Raw genomic sequence first — 7,207 nt, 5'->3', positions numbered from 1 at the left:
CACCACTTTTCCAACTTCATTTCTCCAACGTGCCTCAATCTTATTAGACAATATTTGTCATGTTAAAGGGGCTATTTAAGTACGTAAATAAAAACCAAAAGAACTGTGGATGCTGTAAATCAGGAACAAAAACAAAGTTGCTGGAAAAGCTCAGCAGGTCTGGCAGCATCGGGTCCGGTGACCCTTCCTCAGAACTCATTAACAATTAGTGTACTTGGGCATAACTTGACACTTTGACTAAAATAGGAGACGTTAGGCCAGGTGACTAAATGCTTAGTCAAAGCAATAGGATTTAGTAGAGGTTTAAAGGAGGAAAGAGAGGTAAAAAGGTTTGGGGTAGGAACCGAAGAGTTTACAGCCAGGATGGCTGAAAGCATGGGCAGTGATGTTAGGCAACAGTGGCTCAGTGGTTAGCATCGCTGCCTTACAGCACCAGGGACTAACCTCGGGTGACTGTGTGGAGTTTGCACATTCTCCCTGTGTCTGCGTGGGTTTCCTCTGGGTGCTCCAGTTTCCTCCCACAGTCCAAAGATGTGCGGGTTAGGGTGGATTGGCCATGCTAAATAGTCCGTAGTGTCCAGGGATGCGCAGGCTAGGTGGGTTAGTCATGGGAAGTGCAGGGTTACAGGGATAGGGTAGGGAGGGTGGTCTGGGTGGGATGTTCTTCAGAGAGTCGGTGTGTACTCAATGGACCGAGTGGCCTGCTTCCGCACAGTAGGGATTCTGTGATGGGGTGAAGGATAGGGGGATGCATGAGCAGTCAGTGTTGAGGAACACAGAGATCTCAGAGTGGTATGGGGCTGGAGGGGTTTACACAAAAATGGAGGGGAAAGAGCACAGACAGATTTGAACAGCAGGTTGAGAATTTTAAAAACAAACTCTTGGTGCCTTGGGAGCCGACTTCACTCTGTAAACTCTTGGGTCATGTGTGATTTAGTTCTAGTTTCACTACAATGAAGTCACCAGGCAGAGGAAGAATGTGTAAGATGGTATATTTGGAACAGAAGAGGAACAAGAGAGTTATTGACCAAAGCAAGTTGGCAATATATTTCCCTACAATGTTACGGAAACTAGATTTTTTTTCCCCCTCAGAATAGTTCAGAACAGTATGCAAGCTCTGGGAACTGAAAGCAAACAGGCCAGCCTTCAGAAAAGGCCTTTATACCTTAGGCTGCAACACATTGTGACCTCTTGAGAAGAAGATTGCTTCCAATGTAACCTCACACGATGTTCCAGCAATGTAAAAGTGGCACCATAAGCATAGCCTGCAAAGGACTCAATTTTGAAACCAGATCACAGATGAATTGATCTTACGTTGATGCAGATTTCTGAGAAATCTGTTCCTCCTCTGCAACTCCTGACTTGTTTTCTCAAGTGCATTTTCAAAATTAACTCCGCACTATGCATCAAATTGTTATAGAAATCATAGAATCCCTTCAGTGCAGAAACAGGCCATTTGGCCCATCGAGTCCACATTGACCCTCTGAAGAACAACCCACCCAGACCCACCCCAGTACCCTATCACCCTGTATTTCCCATGGCTAAGCCACCCAGTCTGCACATCCCTGAACGCTTTGGCCAATCCACCTAGCCTGCACATCTTTGGACTGTGGGAGGAAACCAGAGCACCTGGAAGAAACCCACACAGACACAGGGAGAATGTGTGCAAACTCCACACAGCCCAAGGGTGGAATCGAAGCTGGGATCCCTGGTGCCATGAGGTAGCAGTGTTAACCACTGAGCCGCTCTGCCATCCCTATAATGCAGAACAAGGAACTCTGAGATTGTGGTTTCACAATTTATGGAAGAAGTAGGGACAGTGTAGGCCATAAGATTTCTTCAGCTTGCTTTGCTGTTCAACATCATAATGAGCCTTCTCAATTATCCATCCCCATCCATTACCCATCCAATTCTCCTATCCCTTGATTCTATCAGAGTGCAAAAGTCTATCAGTTCTCGCTCTTGAAAAAGCACATCAACTGAGCATTCACAACTCTAAAAAACTGCAATGATTCAGAATGCTCTGACTAAGAACTCTCTTCCATTGTCAGCCCTAAATGGCTAACCTTTCCTCTTTCCAACGTTCAGGCAGAGAGTGCCCAAGTCAAACCTCTGAAATAGCTACTTGTGTCAAGTCTTGTGGACTTTCTACCAGTACGTGCCATTAGTCGTAACTTTCGTTGTCAAAACGCCAACTAGTTCCAATCCTTTGCCACTTTCTTTCGCAATGCAGATGAGCTAAACTGTTCAACAACAAAGATAATCATAAAGAAGGAAAGTGAAGAAGAGAGACGGAGATGTTTGGTGAGGGAATTAGAGAGTTCAATGCTCAATCAGCTGAAGGTATGACTGTGAATGGTAGAGCAATTAAAATCAGGGATGCTCAAGAGATCAGAATTAGATGTCAGTGGAGATCCCAGAGGGATGATAAGGAAATGGCAAGCAGTGTGGTTCAGGAACACTCCGAGTTTTTGAACAAATATCGCTGATGAGTTATCATTGTACTTCAACATAAGCAGAATGCCATTCAAATGGCAAAAAGAATCAAACACATTTCCCCAAAGGTGAGTTGGTAAAACTGAAGTCAAAACAATATGGTTTCTTGGCAGCTGTCACCAAAACTAAAATAACCAAGAAACTTGCCAATACGTCTGAAAATGCCAGCTTTTGGATGAGCCACCAAACAGAATCTGCCCTCACTAGCGCATGTGAACAGTGTTGTACACTAAAAAGCTAGGGGAGATCAATTGATGTCCCGGCCAATCAAGAGATGATCTGGCCATTTCTGTTTGCAGGAGAACACTTTGGCTGCTCGGTTTCCAGTGTTACAATTGTCTGATATTGCTTTAAAGGCTGAGTATGCTAATCAGCCATGGACAGGGATGGATGAGACCTCATGAGGTCAGCAGCCATGAGGATTTCGGGCTGCAGTCTATGAGAGTAAGCATCACTGCAAAGTTTCTCTGTAACGGCAAGCACTGAGGTTCTGTAATTATTCTGTCTGATGGCAAACCAAACTTAGATTTTCAACTGAACTGACCCCACATTGTTTACCAGTCCTGTGTGAGAATGGTCATGTTAGTAAAACAACACAAGAACACAAGAATTGAATGTTATCCAGAAGAAATTATATGTAGCTTTTAGGGCTAAATGGATCAAAGAATATGGGGAGAAAGTGCAAAGAGAGTACTGAGTTGGATGATCAGCCATGATCATATTGAATGGAGGAGCAAGCTCAAAGGGCTGAATGGCCTACTTACTGCAGCCAGTTCCTGTGTTTCTATGTTTATTTTGTTGTCTGTAAAATTCTTTTGGAAATCCTGAAATCATGCAAGGTGCTACAGTAAATGAATACTCTTTCTTACTGTTCATTCCCCCACACATGACTTCAATTCTACTTGGTCAGGGTAAGACCTGGTGAGGCTTAAGACCAGCATCTCTTCAGAGCCCAAAGGTCCTCCTAATCCAATCTTGTCCATATCCTGAGATTCCATATAGAATAAATCATTGTGATTGCTGGAACTATGTCAACAGTCTATCCAGATGATGATAATTGGATGCGTTAATGAATGTCTTAATACAATACATACTCACACTAAAACCAATTTGCAATAGGTGGCTAAAGCAAGCCAAGTGTATGAGAAACCTTTGATAAACAGGATTTGTGGAATAATACATAGAAGCTCTAGCATGAACACACAACATTGAGCCTAACTAATTTGTGTTGGTGTTTGTTGTTCAATTCTTAACATTTTTTTCTAAAAGTGTACACACCCATTCATGGTGCCCATATCGATTCCACTCCATTTTCCATCACCCAACCCACCACCACCTCACAAATCTCTGTGTAAAGAGGTCTCTCCTCTGTTCTAAATGCTCCATGTTTATTCATGTACCTATGGACTCTCATTCTCAACATTTCAAGGACTGAAAACAATTTATGTCCATTTAGCCTGCCCCATCCTATTCAGAACTCTTAACACGTCTATCACATCGTCCTCCAACTCACAAGGTTCTAACTCAGAGCAGGATGAGGGGACATTTCTTTGAAATCAGTATGTTCTATCAACCTGAAAGAATACCCATTGAGACCATCGTATAACATGTCACACCAAAACCCTGTGCTGTTAGTGCAAAGCAATGTTACTGCTTCATTGATCTGCGGATACTACATTCCACTGTTCATACACTGCCATCTACAACAAGATTATTTTCTTACTATTGAACCATTGACGTCAATGAGAGAGGCAACACAAGTAATCCTGTTCCAGCAGTTTCCTAATCACTATTTAAAGAGGGAAGCAAAGTTTGGTGGTGTTTTTTTTTTCTGATTTTCTTCCCACCCCTCAAGGTATAAAGAAAGAGCCTGTGCTAATATAGCACTTTTCATGATCTCAGAATGTTCCAAGGTGCTTCACACCCAAGTGTTTGAAGTATTTTTGAAGTGTAACTATTGCTGTAATGTAGCAAACCCACAATGCAAGCTCCCTCACATCAGTTGAGTGATGCTGGGATAGCGGCCAAATCTCTGGACCAGTCACCCAGAGGTCCCGGCCAATGCTTGAGGATGTGGCATAAGGTCCAATCACACCAATGGTAGCTGGTGGAATATAGACTCCGACATGATGGTGTTAAATGTAGGCTATCAAATTTTAACCTCCATCATCTTTCTATCCTTCCTAAGATCTTTCATGAAGATTTTTTTTTTGAAAAGGAAGAAACATTGATCAAAAATGGCTGCACTGGTCACTCGACATAGATTGAAGCAAACTTCATGGGGACCATGCGGACTAAACAAACCCGTCCCCTATTGACATTACAATTTTCTCTAAAGGTATCAAAACCAGGCAACTGAGTCAGCATCAATATGTTTGTATATCCTGTTCAATTCACACTTCTATGATAATTTCACATGTTGGGGGATGAAAGGTTTGCCTGCCTGTTAGTCAACTTGGAAAGACAGTGGATCAATAATCCAAAATACATGTTGAGAGAAAAATATATAACAATGACAGGATAACCTACTTTATGATGCTAATTGAGGAATGAATATCAATTTTTTCTAATTCCATTCCTGACATTGTGCCAAAGAAAAAGATATTATCTCTTCAATATTGGAAACTCAAGCAAGTTTATTGTATATTTATAGTTTTAGTACAGCTGTCTTATTGCTCTCAAAGAGTAAAGGAAGGGTCTGTGGTAGATGGGAAAATTGAGAATGAGATCTTCAGGGGATCCTGTAGGACAGGGGTGGGTTCTGAATGTAGCAGTGAGGACAGAGGGAAAGCGCATTTGTAGGAGAATTTAGGGAATATGGTGTGAGTGGGAGTTTCAGCTGAGTGTGGGGTAGGGTTTATGAAGAAGACACAAGGAAGAGATGTACAGAAGTAGATGTAAAAAACTTCCTCTGGTCCCCCTGGAGCACTAGCAGAGCTGAGAAAGCACTCAACTGCTGAATTTTCTGATAAGATCCCCTTGGTAGTCAGGTTTTCCAATTCCTGGGAAGCTATAAGTATCAGCTGTGGCTGTGATGGTAGCATTCTCATCTCTATGACAGACTCTGGGTTCAACTACTAAATCTAACCCACTAACACTGAAGGGAATGCTGGCATTCCAGCAGGAACTGAACGCAGGTACTGCAATGTCAGAGGTGCCAACTTCTGAGCAATATGTTCAGGTACAGTCCCATCTGCTCACTCGGGCAGATGTAAAAGACCACATGCCACTATTGTGAAGACAAGTGGTGAAGTTATCTCCCGTGTCTCTACCATTATTTATCTGTCAACCCAGATCAAAAACAAGTTATTGCCAAGTTGCTGTCTGTGTAAGCTTTCTGTGTGTAAATTGGTTGTCGTGTTTCCTACTTTCCAACAGTGACTACCAGAGGGTTTTATTGGTTGTAAAGTACTTTAAGGCATCTGCTGGTTGTAAAAATGCAAGTCCTTCTTTTTAAAAATGGCTGTCAATGAGGAATGGGACCTCATTAAAATAGTCAATCCCAACCACATAGTGGTTAAATTGGAGATTAAACTGAAGGTCTTTTACAGTGGGATGGCATGAGGTTTTACAGGTTTACCAATCTCTTGACTCTTAAACATCATCAAAGGAGGGATTAAAATCCCCCTCAAGGGCCTAACATTATTGGGAGGTCATTAATTAAGATGCTTCAGCAACTTTACAACCTGAAGCATTATAAGAGATCTCAATACATGGTGATTCAGTAGCACTGCAGATCGAACATGGAAACCAAACAGCCAATTTGCACAGTTCACCCAATGTGTTGCATTTCCCTGTTTGTTCTCAAATTGTAAGAACATTTAAGGAGTGGAAGATAATGAGAAAAGTCTAAGTTTGAGGTTCACAGCTCTACTTTATCATCACTCCCTCCTCAAATGGTCTCCAGTAATGTTCCTCTCACTGGATTGGAGTTCAATTCACCTGTACATCTTTTATTCACGTGTGTATTTTATGTGTGATAAATGGATTAAATTTGAAGGTGGGTCCATTGATCAAGCTTGTAGATTTTGTTTTGAAAATCAACCCGTTCAGGCACATCTAGGACAGGCAGGACTTGAATCCAGAACTTCTGGCCCAAATAAGGGACACGACCACTGGGCCAGAACATCCTTACCAGGTTTGTTTCCCCTCAATGAGGAAGATTAGAGAAACGATTGGATTGAGGTGTTTAAGGTGACTAAATGAGTTGACTGAATGGATAAAATGAGGCTGCTTCCTCTGGTGGGGAGAAGAACATTGAAATTTGAGCTAGGCCATTCAGCAGTGAGATTAGAAAGCGCTCTCTTCTTAGTCCCTCAGGATTGAGGATGACTTGCTTCTACGCGGGGTCGATGGTTTCTGAAATGGCTGATAAATCCAATATGTGACCTGCTCTGCCCCATACACACCAGTTGGTGCTTGGAATGCTTGGCTCTCTGATGCCACAAACAGCTTCCTGATGAATACACTCAGTGTGTTCAGTGCCTTCCTGAATGAGCCTTCTCTATTTCAATTGATGGCAAACCAGTGTCTCCCCCTAGTCAGTGGATATTTTCAAGACGCACTATGGAGATCTGGAACATGCCCCCATAAAGTTGTTGAGATAAGTGTGTGTGTGTGTGCGTGTGTGCGTGTGTGTATGTGTGTGTGTGAGAGAGTGTGTATGTGTTTGTGTGTTTGTGAGTGTATGTGTCTGTGCCAGCGTGTCTGT

Source organism: Rhincodon typus, chromosome 24 (genome assembly GCF_021869965.1).
Source record: "Rhincodon typus isolate 14 chromosome 24, sRhiTyp1.1, whole genome shotgun sequence".
In the NCBI taxonomy this organism is placed as follows: Eukaryota; Metazoa; Chordata; class Chondrichthyes; order Orectolobiformes; family Rhincodontidae; genus Rhincodon; species Rhincodon typus.
Note: the sequence above shows the minus strand (reverse complement) of the source record.